The sequence below is a fragment of the Trachemys scripta genome, chromosome 9, assembly GCF_013100865.1.
Source record: "Trachemys scripta elegans isolate TJP31775 chromosome 9, CAS_Tse_1.0, whole genome shotgun sequence".
In the NCBI taxonomy this organism is placed as follows: Eukaryota; Metazoa; Chordata; order Testudines; family Emydidae; genus Trachemys; species Trachemys scripta.
The window spans coordinates 89003634-89016051 of NC_048306.1; the positions used below are offsets into that span (position 1 = coordinate 89003634).

General features: G+C 44.5%; 1 protein-coding gene across 3 annotated transcripts in view; it reads right to left on the minus strand.

Moving 5' to 3' along the window:
- The window catches only part of PLD1 (phospholipase D1), a 123476-nt gene that overhangs the window by 95908 nt on the left and 15150 nt on the right, over positions 1-12418 (minus strand). For 2 of the 3 annotated variants that reach the window (XM_034780858.1, XM_034780861.1), the window contains exon 1: positions 3885-4045. The gene's annotated coding sequence lies outside the window, so the exon portion shown is untranslated. Of the gene's footprint in view, positions 1-3884; positions 4046-7900; positions 8004-12418 lie in introns of those variants that run through there. The other variant, XM_034780859.1, reaches the window with a different exon arrangement.

A 12418-nucleotide genomic window follows, 5' to 3' on the forward strand; every position in this document is an offset into this window, starting at 1 on the left:
AGAAAACTGAACCAGACCTGAACTCCCCTTAGGTAATGTAAAAAATAAAAATCTGCCCAACAAAAGTTTTGAAAAAACATAAACCAAAATGTGACTTCCTCTCTGCAGCTCTAGCCAACATGCAAGAGCATCTTGATGGCTCAGGAGTGAATCATGTTCAGCCCCTCGGGGTGAGTTTCCACAGAACAGGACTTGTGAGGGCGAGGTAATAAAGAGGGGGAAATGTTGTAAAAAAATGGTCAATAAAACAAGAGCAGCAAAATAGGAGAGTGAGACCATTCAAACACTAACATTACACAGTCCAGGAAAAACACACTCAGAGAGGAAATCAGACCATTTTGTTTAGCAATGTCACACACCTGCCATTCAGTTTTAGGACCACCACATTTGCACTCAGCCCCACTCTCAGGCAAATAACAAGTGTGCTCTTAACTCGGGTGAGCAAATCTGTGTTAGTTAACTCAGGATAAAACAGCAGTGAAGACATGGCAATGGGTTTAACTCAGATTAGCAGTACAAATTCAATGCCATGTTCCCCTAAAGCAGGAGTAGGCAACCTATGGCACGCATGCCAAACATGGCACACGAGCTGATTTTCAGTGGCACTCACACTGCCCGGGTCCTGGCCACCAGTCTGGGGGGCTCTGTATTTTAATTTAATTTTAAATGAAGCTTCTTAAACATTTTAAAAACCTTATTTACTTTATGTACAACAGTTTAGTTATATATTATATATGTATTACTGGCAAGCGAAACCTTAAATTAGAGTGAATAAATGAAGACTCGGCACCCCACTTCTGAAAGGCTGCCGACCCCTGCCCTAAAGGCTTAAACCCAAGCTGCTAACCCAGGGGTCAGCAATGTTTGGCATGCAGCTCGCCAGGGTAAGCACCCTGGCGGGCCGGGCCAGTTTATTTACCTGCTGACGCGGCAGGTTCAGCTGATCGCGGTCCCCACTGGCCGCGGTTCGCCGTCCCGGGCCAAAGGGGGCGGCGAGAAGCGGCGCGGGCGAGAGATATGCTGGTCGCGGCTTCCCGCCGCCCCCATTGGCCCGGAACGGCAAACTGCGGCCAGTGGGGGCCGCGATCGGCCAAACCTGCCGCGTCAGCAGGTAAATAAACTGGCCCGGCCCGTCAAGGTGCTTACCCTGGCGAGCCGCGTGCCAAACGTTGCCGACCCCTGTGCTAACCTGAGTTAAAAGGTGAGTTGTCATGTCTTCACTGCTGTTTTAACGTGAGTTATCTAAACAGAATTAGAAACACACCTTGTTAAGGGTGGATCTTCACTTAAAAAAAGGTGTGTTTTACAATGACATAGCTATCTTGATGTAAAAACACACCATTTTGCAATGAAGACAGCATAATAGGCCAGAGACAAGGATAGAAAAAGTTAAACTATTGCAATGTTTTTTGGGCTCAGGTAAGCTATTTTTGGAAAGGGGTGTCTTCCAGCCAGGAGCGCAGCCAGCTTTTCTGCCGCCCTAGGCAGCAGAAGGTCCCGCCCCGAAATGCCGCCCCCCACAGAGGCAGCGGAAGGTCCCGCCGCCGAAATACCGCCGCGGTCACCACCCCCCAAATTGTAGCGCCCTAGGCAATTGCCTAGGTCGCCTAATGGGTTGCGCCGGCCCTGCTTCCAGCCCTCATTCAATGTATGCAGAGAAGACATTCTTAGAAATTTGAATAAATATAAACGGTTTTAATTTTTTTTAAAAAGCTGAAGTTTAGGGTCGATAAAAATCTATGGCAATACCAGCAAAATGCATATCTTATGCTTCTGAATTCCCAGCAGGTTTGCTAATTGATTTAAGATCATTTCTCCCAGACTGCAGAGTTAACAACTGTGTGAAAAAATGTGTCAACAGTTTGTAATAGATGGCTAAAATATGCAAACTGCACCTATTTTCTTAGTTTTTTTGTGAAGTCACTTGTAAAAAAAAATCCCTGGTTGAGGAGGGCAATCCCATTGTGAATCATGATTATTTTCCTTAAAGTAGACACACTCAGAGAAAAAAGAAAACTTCATAAAATTCTCTAGGTTAACAATGTCTCACACTTTGTTACTGTTACAGAGCTAGTCAAATTTTATGTTTGTGTCAGATAATCTATTCTGCTTCATGCCAGAGTGGATCATTTCACAAGAAAAGTGTTTTACATAAACGAGCATCCACAGCAGTTTTAAAAGAACAAAACTGTGACTGCAAAAAATTGCTCTGTCATCAGCTGTGAGCACGGTAGGTGTAGACCTAACTCCATTAGCTACAGCACACTTACAGGTGTCTCTTTAATGGAAGGAGTGCATGTTTCTGGGAAATGAAAAAACAGTTTAAGCACAATAAATCTCAAGTAATTTACATTACAGTCTTGTCCAGCAACATTAGCCGGGACACATCCACATAAATAATTTCCCAGGATCCTGAAATGGGGACTTTTAAAATACGTACCTTGACTAAATCAAATATCTGAACAGGTTTTGGATCATGAGATGGATTTTGAAATCTATTATACATCCTAGAGTTCACTCTCAGTGAGAGCTGGATGCCTAACCCCCCTAGTTGCCCCTGAAAAATCCGACCCTTATGACTTACCGAGAATCAAGACCCTTAGGAATAGGTGCTTTCCACATATTCTTAATCGGTCACTCAATGACATTTTGATTTGATTTTTATCAATAGGTCCCATTATCATTTGTACTCCTTATTTAGTTTTATTTACTGAGGGCTATTCATTTGATAAGATTATAATAATACAGAAGGGGTCAAACTCTACACACATATGCATCCGAAGAAGTGGGCCATAGTCCACGAAAGCTTATGCTCTAATAAATTTGTTAGTCTCTAAGGTGCCACAAGTACTCCTGTTCACTCTACACACAGATACTTCTATGTAACCTAAATGACTTCAATAAGGTTGCACTGGTGCAATTAGGAGCAGGATCTGTAGATACTAACACATAATACATATATTCTTGTTATGTATGATCAGCCAAATTCAGCCCTGGGGGGAAAAAAAGATGTAACAACTCCCCTGAAGTCAATGGAGTTGCAGTAGGTCTGAATTTGGGCAGCATTTATGCTTAGTGTTTAATGCTTAGCACCTTCCAAGATCAGGCTCCAATTCTGGAGACAGAGCATCTTAAACTCACATCAAGCAAAGGAACAGTAATATAAACAGGCAAAGAAACCTCAACTTCTGACTAGTCAAACTGTTCTTCCTTCAGGTCCTTAGTTGAGCAGCAGTGGTTGCTCAAATGTGTCAAAGAAATGCCCACTTTTACCCAATATTCTGAGCTGGCAGATGTCCAAAGAGATAATGCTAAATGACTGTTTCACTGTCTCTGAAACTATGCTGGCCAAAGGGCAGCACACACCTAATTCAATGTACAGGACATCTCTAGGAGATGCTCAAGTTCACATCAAAATATTGCACTGTTTGAAACTATTAAGACAGTAATAATTTTTAGGGAATGAAAAACACCCACAGCTTCCATTTTGACGTCAGTGAGAGCGGGGCACTCAGCATCACAGACAAAAAGTCAGTCATACCACATTTAAAGTATGGAAGGTTACAAAGAAAAGTCAGTCTAGACGTGTATTGTCTAGACAAGGGCGATACCTTTGAACTTGGCTTCCCAGCTTCTACACAGCTAAAAAAAGGCAATATCCAATCAATGTATTAATTTGAAAAGTGCCATCACACTTTTAAGTATTTTTCCTTTTCTTTCTGAAAAATTCTAAAATTGCTGCCCCCTCCCAGCCCCCTCAGACATAAAGCAATGATCTGACAGCATTACTCTATCAGCTGTTCCATGTTAGCTTGGCAATAAATACAATGAAAGAAAATGACGTTTGGCAATCCGTGAATAACTTCAAATCTTTCTTTACTAACCTTGTGCCCCTGTGAAAGTAGGTGCCTCATGATGCTTTTAAAATGAAAACCCTCCTTTCCTATTAAGTGAATATCCAGCAGAATGCTACTATAAGAAAAATAACCACACAGAACTCTGCACAGACAGAAAAAGCTGCGTCTTCCTAAGTGCTTCAGTTCAAGTATTCAGGCTGACTCCCTAAAGGCAAATTAAGGCATGCCCAACCCACAAGTTACTTTAGCCTATGAGCATTGCAAATAAAGTGAAAACCACTCCCCATATGTTAAATAGAATATTGGGAAACAGAGAGAGGGAGGGGAAAAGCCAGAGGCAGAGCGAGCTAATGATTTCTGCTACATTTTTATTTTTATGTACTTATTATTACAGCCAAACATGCAACAAATGGTGAATGTTTAGGGACAAAATTTGCTCTTAGTTATTCCACATTGATACCTGTGTAACCGTACCGACTCAAGTTACTTTACTTCAGACTTAAGTGGTGTAACTCAGAGGAGAATTTGGCCCTGACAGAAGGGAACAATTTTCTCCTTTGTCCTCTCCTCATATAAACCACAAGGGAAAGTCAGTTTTCCAGCTACTGCAGCCAAGAAATAAGTATATTTGATTGAGGGAAGGGAGAGAAAGCCATGCAAGTTCACATTGAGTGAAATACACATGATGTTATTAGTATATCACAAGCTAATAGCTATGGTCATATTTGGGTCAGCTCTGAGTAGCGCTAGTCTCCAAATGTTGAACTAGTCAGATAATTTCATGTGCACATTCCCAAAGCCCTTTTTAACATGCAGAGTAGCAGATTTCTTTGAGAGAGACAGACAGACAGTATTTTAGTACTTAATAAGGCTCTGAACTGACAGTCAGGGAAACAAAAACCCTCTCTACACGTTGTTATTATTATTAATTATTTGTATTACCACAGAACCTTAGTCATGGACCAGGACCCTACTGTGCTAGGTACTGTACAAACACAGAATAGTCCCAGTAAAAATGCCTAAAACCTGTCGTCTACTACTACAGCTTCACTGCACCTGCCCTACAGGAGACTCATGAGTCTGAACCTTGCCCATGTAAATGCAGCATAAGAGAAATGGATACTGTAATTCAATCTTCATGCCTGTCTCTTTGCTGAGATTGCTGTAAGGGGTTGTGTTTTTTTAGAAGGAAACACTTGTCTGATAGGAACTAAATTATGACCCTCACACTTGCATCACATAAAAACAATTTGGGAACAGACTCTGACCTTTGTTCTACTGAGGTAAATCCAGAGTAACTTCACCTACTTCAGTGATGTAAGTGAGCTTAGAGTCCAGCCCCTGAACAAGATCCAAATTACCAATAAAAGTTCCATTTACAACAAGTATCAAATCATGTTAGCTGAACTGGGTCATGTGCATTTAGTCTAACTTGGTTTAAACATGGTTTGTTTAGCCAGTGTGGATAAGTCCAGCTGGCATTTAAAACCAAGTTTGAAAACCTAGACTGGGCTTCCCAACTGGTTTTAAACATTGCTTGTCTCAGTTCACACCAGTCAGCCCCACTGGTTTTAAACTGAGTTAGCCTGTAAACACTGCAAGCTGTGATTTAAAGTGATTCAGCAAGCTTGATTCTTGGACCAGTGTAGATGGGGTTCAGGAGTCCAGAGGCTCCTACCGATCTGCAGCAAGGAGGGGCACAAATCTGGGATGGAAATCATGATGGAACCCTATGGAAAAGAAAAGTAGTTGTGCAGAATGCTGCACCCCATCTAGGGTGACCAGATGTCCCAATTTTATAGGGACAGTCCCGATTTTTGGGTCTTTTTCTTATATAGGCTCCTATTACCCACCACCCCCTGTCCAGATTTTTCACATTTGCTGTCTGGTCACCCTAACCACATCTATGACATCACCTTGCCTCCTCTGCAAGAAGCAGATAGGGCCAGAGCTGGGGAGGGGAAGTCATGCTACACTGCACATAAACCAGTCTGCAGGGAAAGCTGCAGTGTCACAGAGCGCAGCACTGGGCAATGAGCCAATGACACTGCATGCTAATGCACCAGCCATGCTGCCTTGGGTGGAAAGGGGTTGCAGGATAGTCCCTCAGAGTAGCTGCCTGTGATCTGTGGGCTTGGATTCCTGGCCCCAGCTGTCCATTTGAGTTCTGCCTTTGCTCATGCCACATGCTTGCCAGGACCATGAACTGGGATGGGGATAGGAGAACAAGTGGCTTCTTCCTCCAATGGAGCTGTGGCATTTCCCCATTACTTTGTTCCCCTCTGCATGCTCTTGTGCAGGAGGGGACACTCTGGAAACAGAGATGGAAATCAGTCCAACTTCATGGACCATCCAGCACTTAAGCTACTTGCTTCTTAATTTTACCCAAGAGTTAATTTCAATTTCCTTACTTCTATTGGAGCTGCTAACCGAGTTCTGGCAAATCCTTCCAAGCTCATGAGCTTTAGCTCAGCTAATACATGTTTGTCTTCTCTCCTATTAAGTCTAGTTTATTTTGGCAGAAAGAATGATTACTGAGGAACCAGCAGCAAGGGGAAACAAACATTTTAGATCAATAGGCTGGCACTGCTGAGAGCTCTATCAGGCAGCGGAACAGAGCATATTTTACACCCATCATTCTCTTCTCCAAGAAGATGCAAGGTTGTGCGCATGCCCATTAATGCCTTGTTGGAGTTCCCACGACATTCCCTTTCTCGGATGTAAATCTTCAAATGGATACTTGGCATCGGTCCTTTTTCAGTTCGTGATTTTGAAGGCAGACAGTGCGTCTAGTGGCTAAAACACGGGCCAGCAAGTCAGAACTTTTGTTTTCTATTCCCATCCCTGGTCCTGATTTAGTCTCTATGCAATGTAATTATAGCTAAGTCAGTCCCAAGATATTAGAGAGACCAGGTGGATGAGGTAATGTCTTTTATTGGACCAGCTCCTCTTGGTGAGAGAGACAAACTTTTGAGCCATAGAGAGCTCTTCTTCAGGTCTGGGAATAGGGTTGCCAATTTTGTTTGGACGTATTCCTGGAGGTTTTGTTACATGACATAATCTTTAATTAAAGCTTAATCTTTAATTCCTGGAAACTCCAGGACAATCCTGGAGAGTTGGCAACGCTACCTGGGAAAAGTACTCCAAGCATCACAGCTAAATGCATCCAGTGCACTAAATGCCCCAACAACAATTATGTGGGTGAAACCAGACAATCGCTATGCTCTTGAATGAACTCACAAAGGCAAATGATAAAAAATAAAACTCCTGTGGTGCATGTGATCACTCTATATCTGACCTGTCAGTCCTCATCCTCAGGGGAAACCTACACAACACTTTGAAAAGATGAGTCTGGGAGCTTAAATTAATCACTCGGCTAGACACTAAAAATCATGGACTGAACAGAGACACTGGATTTATGGTTTATTACAACAATCTGTAACCCCCTTTTTTTGTCTTATGACTGCAGAGGTGTTAAAGGAACACTCCGCCTTGAATGGTCCCTTACAATATGTGCTAACTGTACACTAAACAATCTGTCCCCACCTTGCATTTAGCTGTGACGCCGGAGTACCTTTCCCAGACCTAAAGAACAGCTTTGGCTACGGCTACACTGGCGCTGTACAGCGCTGCAACTTGCTGCGCTCAGGGGTGTGAAAAAACACACCCCTGAGCGCGAGTACAGCGCTGTAAAGTGCCAGTGTAATCAGTGCCTGCAGCGCTGCACGCTCGCTCGCAGCGGTGCAAGCTATTCCCCTCGGAGAGGTGGAGTACATACAGTGCTGTGAGAGCTCTCTCGCAGCGCTGGCGGCGCGACTACCTTCGCACTTCACAGCGCTGCCGCAGCAGCGGTGCCGTGGCAGCGCTGTGAAGTCCCGAGTGTAGCCAAGCCCTTTGTGAGGCTCAAAAGCTTGTCTCTCTCACCAATAGATGTTGGTCCAATAAAAGATATTACGTCACCCACCTTGTCTCCCTGATGTAATCTGTGATCTCTGGCAAGTCCCTGAACCTCTGTGTAACCTTCCATATACATCAACACTTACCTACAGCACAGGGCAGCGCGAAGTTTATTTAACATACAGCACTTTGATTTCCTGGTGTGGAAGCATTGCCTGAGGGTCACACTTGCATCGAAGATGCTGTATTCTGTAAGTGCAAAGGATGGGTATTAGTATAACTTTTTATTTTCGCTGATTAATTTTTTTTTCTTCTCTTTTAAATTTTCCATTGACTAATGCCTCCCATCAGGCGAAAGCCTGTGCATATGAGAAAGAGAGGCACACACATAGGTCTTGATCACAGAACAGATTTTCCAAAGGCCCCTCAAATGATTTCCTTACAACACAGACATTGTACACAAGCAGCAATACATCTCTGCTCCCTTTGGCAGGAGGCAATGTTGTCTGGATCAGAGCCCAGTAGACAAAAATCTTTGGGGTAGGCATTGTCTTTTACTATGAGTTTAGATAAGGCCTACCACCATGAAGCTCCAGTCTAAATAGGACTTCTGGGTGATGTTATAATACAAATTAATAATACGGACTGGGAGTCAGTGGAAGTGGGTTCTAATTCGCCATCTCAACACTGACTGATTGGGCAAGTCATTTAGCCTCTCTGTCTTCCTGTCTGTAATAACGACCTCAGATGGGTGTTGTGAAGCTTAATCAATTAAAGTACTTTTGAGAATTTTAGATGGATGTCTCTATACAAATGCTAAGTGTTACTATTATTATCTGCAGCTCAGGGACCTGCTCATAAACTCAAGTCTGGGAGCTGTCAAGAACATCTAATCTTAGGTTCTTATAATTCTGTAATTGAACCTCCGGGAAGAAGAGAACTGAGAGAGAGAGTTTTCCACACAGTCATTACTGGGAAAATAGCGTAGATATGGAGAAGACAAAAAAAATTGCCAGATTCCTCACTGACTTCAATGGAGTCACAGTTGGGATGAATCTGACCCATGCTTGGTCTAGACACATTTTTGGACCGATATTATTATTTGTTATTTGTTTTACCATAGCACTTAGGAGCCCTAGTCATCTACCAGGATCCAATTGTGCTAGGTACTGTACAAACAGAATAAAAAGACGGTCCCTGCCCCGAGGGCTTACAATCTAAGTGTAACACAAGAGATAACAGATAGATATATTCAGACGTGGGCATACAAGAAAACAATGAGACAATATTGGTCAGTCGTCTCTGCACAAAAGCAGCCACTATCTGAAGGATGATAATGCGGTAGCTTTGTGGATGTTGATGGGGAGCACCTCCTGACCATGGGGGCAGGGGAGCATAGGAGAAAGCACAAAGATGCTTGTTGGAAAATGTAACAAGAGGATATTGGAGGCTGGCATCATGGGCCATGGTATAACTATGTGAATTGGAGGGCAAAAGGGCGGGGGTTCCCAATACAGTTATATGGCTGAAACCCCTAATGCTGAAGCAGTTATACTGTTATGAAGGTGCCTTACACCAGTATGGCATATTCCCATATGGGAACAACAAGCGATACCAGTATAAGACACCTTTATATCAATATAACTAACTGTGTCCACACTAGGGGAGTTGTATCACTTTAACTATAGTAACTCATGTGTGTAGACAAGGCCTTAGAGGTGGCATGCAAAGATTTTTTTTTAAATTGAGTTTGCACCCTTTTCTGTTTCTTTATCATGTTTGAAGAAGGCCTGCAATGTTGGGGGTGTGGTTTTTTTTTTTTTCTTTTTTTCCCCTCTGCTTGAGTTTCACCTTTAGGCATATCAGGAACATCAAGTCTGATCTTGCCTCATGGTGTTGGGGACCTCTTGTGGGGGAGGGGCGGTGTCTCACTCTTTTTATTAATTATGATGATGATGATGATGATGATGAAGAGGAAGATTTGTGAGCTCTCCCCCAGTGACTGAAAAGCTGAGGGAGCTGATACTTTAATAGACATCATTACTCTCAAGTGTCTGCTAGGCACTTGAGTTAAATAAGAGTTAAACAAAAAGGGTTTGAACGACCTGACTCAAAGTGACTTCTAATCTTAATTGTTCCATTTTCATTGTCTCAATTTGTGATGTCATTATTTTACTACTGCCTCTATCCCCATAAGAGTAGGTAAGACTTGAATTGATCATGTATAAAATACGTGGAGGAAAAAAAAAAGTCCATATATCATAAACAAGCAATAAAGAACACACTGTTTCTTTCATGTACTAGTCACTTTACAAGAAGTCTGCTTAGCACCGGCTGAAGAAGAAATCACCAGCACCACCTGGTGGCAACAAAACAAGAAATGCTGGCCATGGTTCTCACATATTTTGAGATTTTAAGGCCAGAAGGCTCCATAATTTATGATCATCTAGTCCGACCTCCTGCACAACCAGGGCCGGCTCTGGCTTTTTTGCCGCCCTAGGGAGCGCCGGGGGGAGGGCGGCGAGCCCGCTGCGGCTCCGCTCTCCCCGGCGGCCGGAGCACTGCGGGGAGAGCGGCGAGCCCAGTCGCGGCCCCGCTCTCGGGCCGGAGCGCCCCGCCGCGCCGCCCCCCTCCAGGCGCTGCCCCAAGCACATGCTTGGTGGGCTGGTGCCTGGAGCCGGCCCTGTGCACAACACAAACCACAGAACCTCACCTAGTGATTTTGCATCAGCCCCATAACTTCTGCTAGCTATAGCGTATCTTTTAGAAAGATACCTAATTTTGACTGGAAAGCGATCAATCCACGTCCCTTGATAAGTTGTTCCAGTGGTTAACTGTCCTCACTGTTACAAATTGAGCCTCATTTCTAGTCTGAATTTATCTAGCTTCAGCTTCCAACCACTGGGGGCACGTCTTCATTGGCAATGTTAAAGCACTGCCCGGTCCGGGCTCCCTCAGGACCCACTTGCCTGGAGGGGCCCAGCCAAGCCCCCCACCCTCCCTCTGCAACTGGCTGAGACTGGCCAGGCTTCTGCATCAGTCCCAGGCGGCTCAACTCCGGGGAGATAGGTGGGGCCCCCCAGGTGATGGGAAGCAGAGACTGCCCGGAGCTGGAGGTGCACTGGGATCTGGCCAGGAGGCAGAGAGAAGCCAGTGGGAGGGGCCAGGAGGTGGAGAGGAGCCCTCGGCTGGCCGAGAGGAGGAAGTGGTGGGCGAGGTGGCAAGGGAGTCAGTGGGCTGGCAGGGTCTCAGGGCGCAGTGCAAGCAGAGCAGGCCAGGGCCCCTTCTGAGCATGGGCCCAGTTCCATGGTGCCACTGGTGCCATTGTAAACCCGGCACTGCAGGGGAGCCCTCTGTGACGTTGTGCAGTCTATATGGTTTTATAAAAATATGATAAGTGAATATAATGTAACTGGCATATGCTTCATGCAAAAGGTTTCTTGTTAGGTATCATTACAAAGTTTATAATCTACTGAGTGTGATCATCCTATTTGTAGAAATGTACCACTCTTGTATCTAAAACTAGAAATATAAAACATAACTCTGAGGGCCTATTGTCATTATGTAAAGTGTGGGCCATTAATGATGGCTTGGAATCTTGATGACTCCCATTAACCAGGACCATTGTCTGCAGATAGCTGTATTTACCTGTGAGTCTTCCTGTGTATGTGTGTGCTGGCAAGTGAGTAATGAAGTCTTGCAGTGACATGTGATCATGTCACCTGAACTGGAATCCATCTTTAACCTGGTGCTTTTCCAGTGAGGGGGGGTGGAAACCCAGAGGGACAAAGGGTTCCCGCCTTATGCAAAAGATATATAAAGGGGTGGAAGAGAACACAAAGGGGAGAGGAGCCATCATGAAGAATCCCCTAGCTATCACCTGAGCTGCAACAAGAGCTGTACCAGGGGAAAGAATTGTGCCCAGGCCTGGAAGGTGTCCAGTCTGAGAAAAAACTTACCGAAGCATCTCTGAGGGTGAGATTATCTGTATTTAGTTTGATTAGGCATAGATTAGCGCATTTTATTTTATTTTGCTTGGTGACTTACTTTGTTCTGTCTGTTACTACTTGGAACCACTTAAATCCTACTGTCTGTATTTAATAAAATCACTTTTTATTTAGTAATTTACTCAGAGTATGTATTAATACCTGGGGGAGCAAACAGCTGTGCATATCTCTCTATCAGTGTTATAGAGGGCGAACAATTTATGAGTTTGCCCTGCATAAGCTTTATGCAGGGTAAATCGGATTTATCTGGATTTAGATCCCATTGGGAGTTGGGCATCTGAGTGCTAAAGACAAGCACACTTCTGTGAGCTGTTTTCAGGTAAACTTGCAGCTTTGGGGCAAGTGATTCAAACCCTGGGTCTGTGTTGGGGCAGACGGGAGTGTCTGGCTCAGCAAGACAGGGTGCTGGAGTCCTGAGCTGGCAGGGAAAACAGAAGCAGGGGTAGTCTTTGCAAATCGGGTGGCAGCTCCTAAGGGGGTTTCTGTGATCCAACCTGTCACACCCTCCCAGCACACAGCCCCTAGCTACCCTCATCCCTGCACCCTGAGCTACACTCTCCCTGCACCCTGAGGTACCCCCCTGCCCATATAGTCCCTAGCTACCCCTCTCCCTGCACCCTGAGCTATCCCCCTGCCCACACACAGCCCCTATCTACC